The 13,643-nt window shown below is 46.6% G+C and overlaps 1 protein-coding gene across 1 annotated transcript in view; it reads left to right on the plus strand.

Moving 5' to 3' along the window:
- KASH5 (KASH domain containing 5) overlaps positions 1–13,643 on the plus strand; it is a 1,087,213-nt gene that overhangs the window by 600,502 nt on the left and 473,068 nt on the right. The gene's annotated exons all lie outside the window — the stretch shown is intronic.

The following is a 13,643-nucleotide window of genomic DNA, read 5'->3' on the forward strand; positions in this document are numbered from 1 at the left end:
CTTTTCTGCAGTTTACCACTCTCCACCGGTATTATTATTTTACCGCTCTCAAACTCCAAACTTCATTATTATTTCATCGCTCTCAAGTTCGTTTATTATTTAACTGGTTCCAGCCAGTATCCACTCCGTACCAACAACAGTCTGGTTCCAGCCAGTATCCACAGCAGCCGTTTTACCTTCAGCAGCCCAGCCTTTCCTGGAACATCAGCTGGTACGATCCTGGGTTCTCTCCATTGCTACAGTCAGGCCTGGTAAGGACCTTCCAACTAGAAGATTATAAGAACTGTCTCACACTACCAGTGCCTGTGGCCCTTGCCACCCTGTAGTACCCAGGAATTGTATTTATCCTCTGTTGACTTTTATGTTTCCTTTTACTGCTGCTGTGTTACGGAGTTTGTCATAATAAACATCATTGACTTTTATCCTGGTTGTCGTGGTCACGCCTTCGGGCAGTTATTCTACATGTTACTTACATGTCTAGGGGTCTGATACAACCTCCCAGGTTCCGTTACATCTCAGCCCCTATAACTGAGGCTGCCTCCCGTCAGCTCAGGCCCTCAGTTGTGACACTGCTGACACACTCCAGCCACATGAGGTCTAGCATTGTCTTGCATTAGGAGGGTCGGGCCCTCATACCACCCTCATGGAGTCTGTTTCTGATCGTTTGAGTAGACACATGCACATTTGTGGCTCACTGGAGGTCATTTTGCAGGGCTCTGGCAATGCTCCTCCTGTTCCTCCTTGCACAAAGGCGGAGGAAGCGGTCCTGATGCTGGCTTGTTGCCCTCCTCCGGCCTCCTCCACGTCTCCTGATGTACTGGCCTGTCTCCTGGTAGCGCCTCCATGCTCTGGACACTGCGCTGACAGACACAGCAAACCTTCTTGCCACAGCTCGCATTGATGTGCCATCCTGGATGAGCTGCACTACCTGAGCCACTTGTGTGGGTTGTAGACTCCGTCTCATGCTACCACTAGAGTGAAAGCATGTGACTCCAAATCCAGACCTCCATGGGTTAATACATTTGACCAAAACATCAGCCAGAAAGCATAGGAGCTGAGAAGTGGTCTGTGGTCACCACCTGCAGAACAACTCCTTTATTGGGGGTGTCTTGCTAATTGCCTATAATTCCCACCTGTTGTCTATTCCATTTGCACAACAGCATGTGAAATTGATTGTCAATCAGTGTTGCTTCCTAAGTGGTCAGTTTGATTTCACAGAAGTGTGGTTGACTTGGAGTTACATTGTGTTGTTTAAGTGTTCCCTTTATTTTTTTGAGCAGTATATATATATATATATATATATATTTCACTGCTATTCCTGTGCACATACTCTGAGCAACACTATATTATGCTTTACAAAGTAATGCCCCTTGCACCATAATAAGCCCCCACAGGTTTTCCCCTGACACCATATTAAGTCCCCACAGTTATGCCCCTGACACCATATTACGCCCCCACAGTTATGCCCATCACCATATTATGCCCCACATAGTAATGCCCCTGATACCATATTATGCCCCCACAGTAATTCCCCTGAAACCATACAGAGCCCCCTCAGTTATGCCCCTGCCATCAGACGCATTTCTTGTCACCTGCTATTGTGATCTAGCTATCAATTATAAGCTAAGACAAAGCTTTTTGAATGATGTGCCACCCTGTAGAGACTGTTTAATATTAGTATTAATTAGAGATGAGCGGGTTCGGTTTCTCTGAATCCGAACCCGCCAGAACTTCCTTTTTTTTTTTCACGGGTCCGAGCGACTCGGATCTTCCCGCCTTGCTCGGTTAACCCGAGCGCGCCCGAACGTCATCATGACGCTGTCGGATTCTCGCGAGGCTCGGATTCTATCGCGAGACTCGGATTCTATATAAGGAGCCGCGCGTCGCCGCCATTTTCACACGTGCATTGAGATTGATAGGGAGAGGACGTGGCTGGCGTCCTCTCCGTTTAGACACTTGATTTACTAATTTTGGGGAGCATTAGGAGTACTCAGTAGTGTACAGTGCAGAGTTTTGCTGATAGTGACCAGTGACCACCACTTTTATTTATAATCCGTTCTCTGCCTGAAAAAAGCGATACACAGCACACAGTGACTCAGTCACATACCATATCTGTGTGCACTGCTCAGGCTCAGGCCAGTGTGCTGCATCATCTATTATCTATATATAATATTATATATCTGTCTGACTGCTCAGCTCACACAGCTTATAATTGTGGGGGAGACTGGGGAGCACTACTGCAGTGCCAGTTATAGGTTATAGCAGGAGCCAGGAGTACATAATATATTATATAGTGAGTGACCACCAGACACACAGTGCAGTTTATTTAATATATCCGTTCTCTGCCTGAAAAAAGCGATACACACAGTGACTCAGTCAGTCACATACCATATCTGTGTGCACTGCTCAGGCTCAGGCCAGTGTGCTGCATCATCTATATATATTATATATCTGTCTGACTGCTCAGCTCACACAGCTTATAATTGTGGGGGAGACTGGGGAGCACTACTGCAGTGCCAGTTATAGGTTATAGCAGGAGCCAGGAGTACATAATATTATATTAAAATTAAAAAGTGCACACTTTTGCTGCAGGAGTGCCACTGCCAGTGTGACTAGTGACCAGTGACCTGACCACCAGTATATATAATATTAGTAGTATACTATCTCTTTATCAACCAGTCTATATTAGCAGCAGACACAGTACAGTGCGGTAGTTCACGGCTGTGGCTACCTCTGTGTCGGCACTCGGCAGCCCGTCCATAATTGTATATACCACCTAACCGTGGTTTTTTTTTCTTTCTTTATACATACATACTAGTTACGAGTATACTATCTCTTTATCAACCAGTCTATATATTAGCAGCAGACACAGTACAGTGCGGTAGTTCACGGCTGTGGCTACCTCTGTGTCGGCACTCGGCAGCCCGTCCATAATTGTATATACCACCTAACCGTGGTTTTTTTTTCTTTCTTTATACATACATACTAGTTACGAGTATACTATCTCTTTATCAACCAGTCTATATATTAGCAGCAGACACAGTACAGTGCGGTAGTTCACGGCTGTGGCTACCTCTGTGTCGGCACTCGGCAGCCCGTCCATAATTGTATATACCACCTAACCGTGGTTTTTTTTTCTTTCTTTATACATACATACTAGTTACGAGTATACTATCTCTTTATCAACCAGTCTATATATTAGCAGCAGACACAGTACAGTGCGGTAGTTCACGGCTGTGGCTACCTCTGTGTCGGCACTCGGCAGCCCGTCCATAATTGTATATACCACCTAACCGTGGTTTTTTTTTCTTTCTTTATACATACATACTAGTTACGAGTATACTATCTCTTTATCAACCAGTCTATATATTAGCAGCAGACACAGTACAGTGCGGTAGTTCACGGCTGTGGCTACCTCTGTGTCGGCACTCGGCAGCCCGTCCATAATTGTATATACCACCTAACCGTGGTTTTTTTTTCTTTCTTTATACATACATACTAGTTACGAGTATACTATCTCTTTATCAACCAGTCTATATATTAGCAGCAGACACAGTACAGTGCGGTAGTTCACGGCTGTGGCTACCTCTGTGTCGGCACTCGGCAGCCCGTCCATAATTGTATATACCACCTAACCGTGGTTTTTTTTTCTTTCTTTATACATACATACTAGTTACGAGTATACTATCTCTTTATCAACCAGTCTATATATTAGCAGCAGACACAGTACAGTGCGGTAGTTCACGGCTGTGGCTACCTCTGTGTCGGCACTCGGCAGCCCGTCCATAATTGTATATACCACCTAACCGTGGTTTTTTTTTCTTTCTTTATACATACATACTAGTTACGAGTATACTATCTCTTTATCAACCAGTCTATATATTAGCAGCAGACACAGTACAGTGCGGTAGTTCACGGCTGTGGCTACCTCTGTGTCGGCACTCGGCAGCCCGTCCATAATTGTATATACCACCTAACCGTGTTTTTTTTTTCTTTCTTTATACATACATACTAGTTACGAGTATACTATCTCTTTATCAACCAGTCTATATATTAGCAGCAGACACAGTACAGTGCGGTAGTTCACGGCTGTGGCTACCTCTGTGTCGGCACTCGGCAGCCCGTCCATAATTGTATACTAGTATCCAATCCATCCATCTCCATTGTTTACCTGAGGTGCCTTTTAGTTGTGCCTATTAAAATATGGAGAACAAAAATGTTGAGGTTCCAAAATTAGGGAAAGATCAAGATCCACTTCCACCTCGTGCTGAAGCTGCTGCCACTAGTCATGGCCGAGACGATGAAATGCCAGCAACGTCGTCTGCCAAGGCCGATGCCCAATGGCATAGTACAGAGCATGTCAAAACCAAAACACCAAATATCAGTAAAAAAAGGACTCCAAAACCTAAAATAAAATTGTCGGAGGAGAAGCGTAAACTTGCCAATATGCCATTTACCACACGGAGTGGCAAGGAACGGCTGAGGCCCTGGCCTATGTTCATGGCTAGTGGTTCAGCTTCACATGAGGATGGAAGCACTCAGCCTCTCGCTAGAAAACTGAAAAGACTCAAGCTGGCAAAAGCACCGCAAAGAACTGTGCGTTCTTTGAAATCCCAAATCCACAAGGAGAGTCCAATTGTGTCGGTTGCGATGCCTGACCTTCCCAACACTGGACGTGAAGAGCATGCGCCTTCCACCATTTGCACGCCCCCTGCAAGTGCTGGAAGGAGCACCCGCAGTCCAGTTCCTGATAGTCAGATTGAAGATGTCAGTGTTGAAGTACACCAGGATGAGGAGGATATGGGTGTTGCTGGCGCTGGGGAGGAAATTGACCAGGAGGATTCTGATGGTGAGGTGGTTTGTTTAAGTCAGGCACCCGGGGAGACACCTGTTGTCCGTGGGAGGAATATGGCCGTTGACATGCCAGGTGAAAATACCAAAAAAATCAGCTCTTCGGTGTGGAGGTATTTCACCAGAAATGCGGACAACAGGTGTCAAGCCGTGTGTTCCCTTTGTCAAGCTGTAATAAGTAGGGGTAAGGACGTTAACCACCTCGGAACATCCTCCCTTATACGTCACCTGCAGCGCATTCATAATAAGTCAGTGACAAGTTCAAAAACTTTGGGTGACAGCGGAAGCAGTCCACTGACCAGTAAATCCCTTCCTCTTGTAGCCAAGCTCACGCAAACCACCCCACCAACTCCCTCAGTGTCAATTTCCTCCTTCCCCAGGAATGCCAATAGTCCTGCAGGCCATGTCACTGGCAAGTCTGACGAGTCCTCTCCTGCCTGGGATTCCTCCGATGCATCCTTGCGTGTAACGCCTACTGCTGCTGGCGCTGCTGTTGTTGCCGCTGGGAGTCGATGGTCATCCCAGAGGGGAAGTCGTAAGCCCACTTGTACTACTTCCAGTAAGCAATTGACTGTTCAACAGTCCTTTGCGAGGAAGATGAAATATCACAGCAGTCATCCTACTGCAAAGCGGATAACTGAGTCCTTGACAACTATGTTGGTGTTAGACGTGCGTCCGGTATCCGCCGTTAGTTCACAGGGAACTAGACAATTTATTGAGGCAGTGTGCCCCCGTTACCAAATACCATCTAGGTTCCACTTCTCTAGGCAGGCGATACCGAGAATGTACACGGACGTCAGAAAAAGACTCACCAGTCTCCTAAAAAATGCAGTTGTACCCAATGTCCACTTAACCACGGACATGTGGACAAGTGGAGCAGGGCAGGGTCAGGACTATATGACTGTGACAGCCCACTGGGTAGATGTATGGACTCCCGCCGCAAGAACAGCAGCGGCGGCACCAGTAGCAGCATCTCGCAAACGCCAACTCTTTCCTAGGCAGGCTACGCTTTGTATCACCGCTTTCCAGAATACGCACACAGCTGAAAACCTCTTACGGCAACTGAGGAAGATCATCGCGGAATGGCTTACCCCAATTGGACTCTCCTGTGGATTTGTGGCATCGGACAACGCCAGCAATATTGTGTGTGCATTAAATATGGGCAAATTCCAGCACGTCCCATGTTTTGCACATACCTTGAATTTGGTGGTGCAGAATTTTTTAAAAAACGACAGGGGCGTGCAAGAGATGCTGTCGGTGGCCAGAAAAATTGCGGGACACTTTCGGCGTACAGGCACCACGTACAGAAGACTGGAGCACCACCAAAAACTACTGAACCTGCCCTGCCATCATCTGAAGCAAGAAGTGGTAACGAGGTGGAATTCAACCCTCTATATGCTTCAGAGGTTGGAGGAGCAGCAAAAGGCCATTCAAGCCTATACAATTGAGCACGATATAGGAGATGGAATGCACCTGTCTCAAGCGCAGTGGAGAATGATTTCAACGTTGTGCAAGGTTCTGATGCCCTTTGAACTTGCCACACGTGAAGTCAGTTCAGACACTGCCAGCCTGAGTCAGGTCATTCCCCTCATCAGGCTTTTGCAGAAGAAGCTGGAGGCATTGAAGAAGGAGCTAAAAGGGAGCGATTCCGCTAGGCATGTGGGACTTGTGGATGCAGCCCTTAATTCGCTTAACAAGGATTCACGGGTGGTCAATCTGTTGAAATCAGAGCACTACATTTTGGCCACCGTGCTCGATCCTAGATTTAAAGCCTACCTTGGATCTCTCTTTCCGGCAGACACAGGTCTGCTGGGGTTGAAAGACCTGCTGGTGACAAAATTGTCAAGTCAAGCGGAACGCGACCTGTCAACATCTCCTCCTTCACATTCTCCCGCAACTGGGGGTGCGAGGAAAAGGCTCAGAATTCCGAGCCCACCCGCTGGCGGTGATGCAGGGCAGTCTGGAGCGACTGCTGATGCTGACATCTGGTCCGGACTGAAGGACCTGACAACGATTACGGACATGTCGTCTACTGTCACTGCATATGATTCTCTCAACATTGATAGAATGGTGGAGGATTATATGAGTGACCGCATCCAAGTAGGCACGTCACACAGTCCGTACTTATACTGGCAGGAAAAAGAGGCAATTTGGAGGCCCTTGCACAAACTGGCTTTATTCTACCTAAGTTGCCCTCCCACAAGTGTGTACTCCGAAAGAGTGTTTAGTGCCGCCGCTCACCTTGTCAGCAATCGGCGTACGAGGTTACATCCAGAAAATGTGGAGAAGATGATGTTCATTAAAATGAATTATAATCAATTCCTCCGCGGAGACATTGACCAGCAGCAATTGCCTCCACAAAGTACACAGGGAGCTGAGATGGTGGATTCCAGTGGGGACGAATTGATAATCTGTGAGGAGGGGGATGTACACGGTGATATATCGGAGGGTGAAGATGAGGTGGACATCTTGCCTCTGTAGAGCCAGTTTGTGCAAGGAGAGATTAATTGCTTCTTTTTTGGGGGGGGTCCAAACCAACCCGTCATATCAGTCACAGTCGTGTGGCACCCTGTCACTGAAATGATGGGTTGGTTAAAGTGTGCATGTCCTGTTTTGTTTATACAACATAAGGGTGGGTGGGAGGGCCCAAGGACAATTCCATCTTGCACCTCTTTTTTCTTTTCTTTTTCTTTGCATCATGTGCTGATTGGGGAGGGTTTTTTTGGAAGGGACATCCTGCGTGACACTGCAGTGCCACTCCTAGATGGGCCCGGTGTTTGTGTCGGCCACTAGGGTCGCTAATCTTACTCACACAGTCAGCTACCTCATTGCGCCTCTTTTTTTCTTTGCGTCATGTGCTGTTTGGGGAGGGTTTTTTGGAAGGGCCATCCTGCGTGACACTGCAGTGCCACTCCTAGATGGGCCCGGTGTTTGTGTCGGCCACTAGGGTCGCTAATCTTACTCACACAGCTACCTCATTGCGCCTCTTTTTTTCTTTGCGTCATGTGCTGTTTGGGGAGGGTTTTTTGGAAGGGACATCCTGCGTGACACTGCAGTGCCACTAGGGTCGCTTATCTTACTCACACAGCGACCTCGGTGCAAATTTTAGGACTAAAAATAATATTGTGAGGTGTGAGGTATTCAGAATAGACTGAAAATGAGTGTAAATTATGGTTTTTGAGGTTAATAATACTTTGGGATCAAAATGACCCCCAAATTCTATGATTTAAGCTGTTTTTTAGTGTTTTTTGAAAAAAACACCCGAATCCAAAACACACCCGAATCCGACAAAAAAAATTAGGTGAGGTTTTGCCAAAACGCGTTCGAACCCAAAACACGGCCGCGGAACCGAACCCAAAACCAAAACACAAAACCCGAAAAATTTCAGGCGCTCATCTCTAGTATTAATGTATCCTCACCGAGGGACTGCACATCTCACCCCGAGTTTAAGTGATTTACCTAGTTTACATACCAACTTCTGTTCAGTGGAGACAGAGGGAGGGGGGTATGCCAGCAGCTCACAGAGCGCTGGGCATGCCCCCACAGTGATGGAAATGGGGGCGTGACTTGGGATCATGGCAATCCCACAAAGCCATGCCCACTTTCCAATAGGTCACACCCCCTTTCGAGATCGAGCGCAGCTGTGCTGCGCAATATTCCCGAGTCCCCTTCGATAACTATTGGGAGGTATGGTTTTATACCATATGTTGTTTTATGCCATTGTTTTCTTTAATAATATTTAGGTTTATAATATTGATGGCGGCCCTGTATTGGTTTCTATTGAATTACTGTGTGAAATGTAACTTTCCTGAATAGGTTTAGTTACTGAGGACAGCATACAATAATACACCAGCTGCACATGGGGTGCTTTGTGTTGCTGAAATCCTCTGTTGCAGTATGCTAACCCTACACTTATATATGTGGAAACATCATACTTGCCTACCTGATCCTCTCCATGAGATAGAAAATGCTCTGTTCCTGGACTTTCCTGGTAATGTATGATTGCCATCACCTGTGGTGAAACACCTTTCTTATCAAGTAACTAGCTCACCACAGGTGATGGCAATCATACATTACCAGGAAAGTCCAGGAACAGAGCATTTTCTCCCTCATGGAGAGGGTCAGGTAGGCAAGCATGGGTAACATAACACATGTCAAAGTGATGCATTGCAATATACATACTCATTTGGATGTAAGCAACTCTTTAGAAGTGGAGTTGCTAGATCATCTACTTTTGAGTAATGGTTTATAAGAAGAGAAATGAGAAAATAAAATGGGAAAAATAGTATAGTAAGGGTACAGGAGAGGGGGCAGCACAAGGTTACATATATCAGCTGGGTGCTTGAGCAGCAACTTATTACCACACACGTAACTGTATCACACAGCCTGTGGTATAATATGCACCCTAAAGTAAGTACCACCATACGACCCTTCCACCCTGTTACGGTAGAGATGTGCACCGGAAATTTTTCGGGTTTTGTGTTTTGGTTTTGGGTTTGGTTCCGTGGCCGTGTTTTGGGTTCGAACGCGTTTTGGCAAAACCTCACCGAATTTTTTTTGTCGGATTCGGGTGTGTTTTGGATTCGGGTGTTTTTTTCAAAAAACCCTAAAAAACAGCTTAAATCATAGAATTTGGGGGTCATTTTGATCCCAAAGTATTATTAACCTCAATAACCATAATTTCCACTCATTTTCAGTCTATTCTGAACACCTCACACCTCACAATATTATTTTTAGTCCTAAAATTTGCACCGAGGTCGCTGGATGACTAAGCTCAGCGACCCAAGTGGCCGACACAAACACCTGGCCCATCTAGGAGTGGCACTGCAGTGTCACGCAGGATGGCCCTTCCAAAAAACACTCCCCAAACAGCACATGACACAAAGAAAAAAAGAGGCGCAATGAGGTAGCTGTGTGAGTAAGTTAAGCGACCCTAGTGGCCGACACAAACACCTGGCCCATCTAGGAGTGGCACTGCAGTGTCAGGCCGGATGGCCCTTCCAAAAAATACTCCCCAAACAGCACATGACGCAAAGAAGAAAAAAAAGAGGCGCAATGAGGTAGCTGTGTGACTAAGATAAGTGACCCTAGTGGCCGACACAAACACCTGGCCCATCTAGGAGTGGCACTGCAGTGTCACGCAGGATGGCCCTTCCAAAAAACACTCCCCAAACAGCACATGACGCAAAGAAAAATGAAAGAAAAAAGAGGTGCAAGATGGAATTGTCCTTGGGCCCTCCCACCCACCCTTATGTTGTATAAACAGGACATGCACACTTTAACCAACCCTTCATTTCAGTGACAGGGTCTGCCACACGACTGTGACTGAAATGACGGGTTGGTTTGGACCCCCACCAAAAAAGAAGCAATTAATCTCTCCTTGCACAAACTGGCTCTACAGAGGCAAGATGTCCACCTCATCATCATCCTCCGATTCATCACCGTGTACATCCCCCTCCTCACAGATTATCAATTCGTCCCCACTGGAATCCACCATCACAGCTCCCTGTGTACTTTGTGGAGGCAATTGCTGCTGGTGAATGTCTCCATGGAGGAATTGATTATAATTCATTTTAATGAACATCATCTTCTCCACATTTTCTGGAAGTAACCTCGTACGCCGATTGCTGACAAGGTGAGCGGCGGCACTAAACACTCTTTCGGAGTACACACTTGTGGGAGGGCAACTTAGGTAGAATAAAGCCAGTTTGTGCAAGGGCCTCCAAATTGCCTCTTTTTCCTGCCAGTATACGTACGGACTGTCTGACGTGCCTACTTGGATGCGGTCACTCATATAATCCTCCACCATTCTTTCAATGGGGAGAGAATCATATGCAGTGACAGTAGACGACATGTCCGTAATCGTTGGCAGGTCCTTCAGTCCGGACCAGATGTCAGCATCAGCAGTCGCTCCAGACTGCCCTGCATCACCGCCAGCGGGTGGGCTCGGAATTCTGAGCCTTTTCCTCGCACCCCCAGTTGCGGGAGAATGTGAAGGAGGAGATGTTGACAGGTCGCGTTCCGCTTGACTTGACAATTTTCTCACCAGCAGTTCTTTGAACCCCTGCAGACTTGTGTCTGCCGGAAAGAGAGATACAACGTAGGTTTTAAATCTAGGATCGAGCATGGTGGCCAAAATGTAGTGCTCTGATTTCAACAGATTGACCACCCGTGAATCCTTGTTAAGCGAATTAAGAGCTCCATCCACAAGTCCCACATGCCTAGCGGAATCGCTCAGTGTTAGCTCCTCCTTCAATGTCTCCAGCTTCTTCTGCAAAAGCCTGATGAGGGGAATGACCTGACTCAGGCTGGCAGTGTCTGAACTGACTTCACGTGTGGCAAGTTCAAAAGGTTGCAGAACCTTGCACAACGTTGAAATCATTCTCCACTGCGCTTGAGACAGGTGCATTCCACCTCCTATATCGTGGTCAGTTGTATAGGCTTGAATGGCCTTTTGCTGCTACTCCAACCTCTGAAGCATATAGAGGGTTGAATTCCACCTCGTTACCACTTCTTGCTTCAGATGATGGCAGGGCAGGTTCAGGCGTTTTTGGTGTTGCTCCAGTCTTCTGTACGTGGTGCCTGTACGCCGAAAGTGTCCCGCAATTCTTCTGGCCACCGACAGCATCTCTTGCACGCCCCTGTCGTTTTTTAAATAATTCTGCACCACCAAATTCAAGGTATGTGCAAAACATGGGACGTGCTGGAATTTGCCCAGATTTAATGCACACACAATATTGCTGGCGTTGTCCGATGCCACAAATCCACAGGAGAGTCCAATTGGGGTAAGCCATTCTGCGATGATCTTCCTCAGTTGCCGTAAGAGGTTTTCAGCTGTGTGCGTATTCTGGAAAGCGGTGATACAAAGCGTAGTAAAAGTGGTCTTACGACTTCCCCTCTGGGATGACCATCGACTCCCAGCAGCAACAACAGCAGCGCCAGTAGCAGTAGGCGTTACACTCAAGGATGCATCGGAGGAATACCAGGCAGGAGAGGACTCGTCAGAATTGCCAGTGACATGGCCTGCAGGACTATTGGCATTCCTGGGGAAGGAGGAAATTGACACTGAGGGAGTTGGTGGGGTGGTTTGCGTGAGCTTGGTTACAAGAGGAAGGGATTTACTGGTCAGTGGACTGCTTCCGCTGTCGCCCAAAGTTTTTGAACTTGTCACTGACTTATGATGAATGCGCTGCAGGTGACGTATAAGGGAGGATGTTCTGAGGTGGTTAACGTCCTTACCCCTACTTATTACAGCTTGACAAAGGCAACACACGGCTTGACACCTGTTGTCCGCATTTCTGTTGAAATACTTCCACACCGAAGAGCTGATTTTTTTGGTATTTTCACCAGGCATGTCAATGGCCATATTCCTCCCACGGACAACAGGTGTCTCCCCGGGTGCCTGACTTAAACAAACCACCTCACCATCAGAATCCTCCTTGTCAATTTCCTCCCCAGCGCCAGCAACACCCATATCCTCCTCATCCTGGTGTACTTCAACACTGACATCTTCAATCTGACTATCAGGAACTGGACTGCGGGTGCTCCTTCCAGCACTTGCAGGGGGCGTGCAAATGGTGGAAGGCGCATGCTCTTCACGTCCAGTGTTGGGAAGGTCAGGCATCGCAACCGACACAATTGGACTCTCCTTGTGGATTTGTGATTTCGAAGAACGCACAGTTCTTTGCTGTGCTTTTGCCAGCTTAAGTCTTTTTATTTTTCTAGCGAGAGGCTGAGTGCTTCCATCCTCATGTGAAGCTGAACCACTAGCCATGAACATAGGCCAGGGCCTCAGCCGTTCCTTGCCACTCCGTGTGGTAAATGGCATATTGGCAAGTTTACGCTTCTCCTCCGACGATTTTATTTTAGATTTTTGAGTCCTTTTTTTACTGATATTTTGTGTTTTGGATTTTACATGCTCTGTACTATGACATTGGGCATCGGCCTTGGCAGACGACGTTGATGGAATTTCATCGTCTCGGCCATGACTAGTGGCAGCAGCTTCAGCACGAGGTGGAAGTGGATCTTGATCTTTCCCTATTTTTGGAACCTCAACATTTTTGTTCTCCATATTTTAATAGGCACAACTAAAAGGCACCTCAGGTAAACAATGGAGATGGATGGATACTAGTATACTTATGGATGACGAGTGACTGACGACACAGAGGTAGCTACAGCCGTAGACTACCGTACTGCGTCTGCTAGTATAGAGATGATAATGATATAAAAAATATATATATATCACTACTGCAGGTATATATAATATAATGACGGACCTGCTGGACACTGTCAGCAGACTCCTAAACTACTAGTATGAAGAAGATAGAAAAAAAAACCCCACCACAGGTAGGTATACAATTATGGACGAGCACTGACGACACAGAGGTAGCTACAGCCGTGGACTACCGTACTGCGTCTGCTAGTATAGAGATGATAATGATATAAAAAATATATATATATCACTACTGCAGGTATATATAATATAATGACGGACCTGCTGGACACTGTCAGCAGACTCCTAAACTACTAGTATGAAGAAGATAGAAAAAAAAACCCCACCACAGGTAGGTATACAATTATGGACGAGCACTGACGACACAGAGGTAGCTACAGCTGTGGACTACCGTACTGCGTCTGCTAGTATAGAGATGATAATGATATAAAAAAATATATATATCACTACTGCAGGTATATATAATATAATGACGGACCTGCTGGACACTGTCAGCAGACTCCTAAACTACTAGTATGAAGCAGATAGAAAAAAAAACCCCACCACAGGTAGGTATACA

Source organism: Pseudophryne corroboree, chromosome 10, assembly GCF_028390025.1.
Source record: "Pseudophryne corroboree isolate aPseCor3 chromosome 10, aPseCor3.hap2, whole genome shotgun sequence".
Lineage (NCBI taxonomy): Eukaryota > Metazoa > Chordata > Amphibia > Anura > Myobatrachidae > Pseudophryne > Pseudophryne corroboree.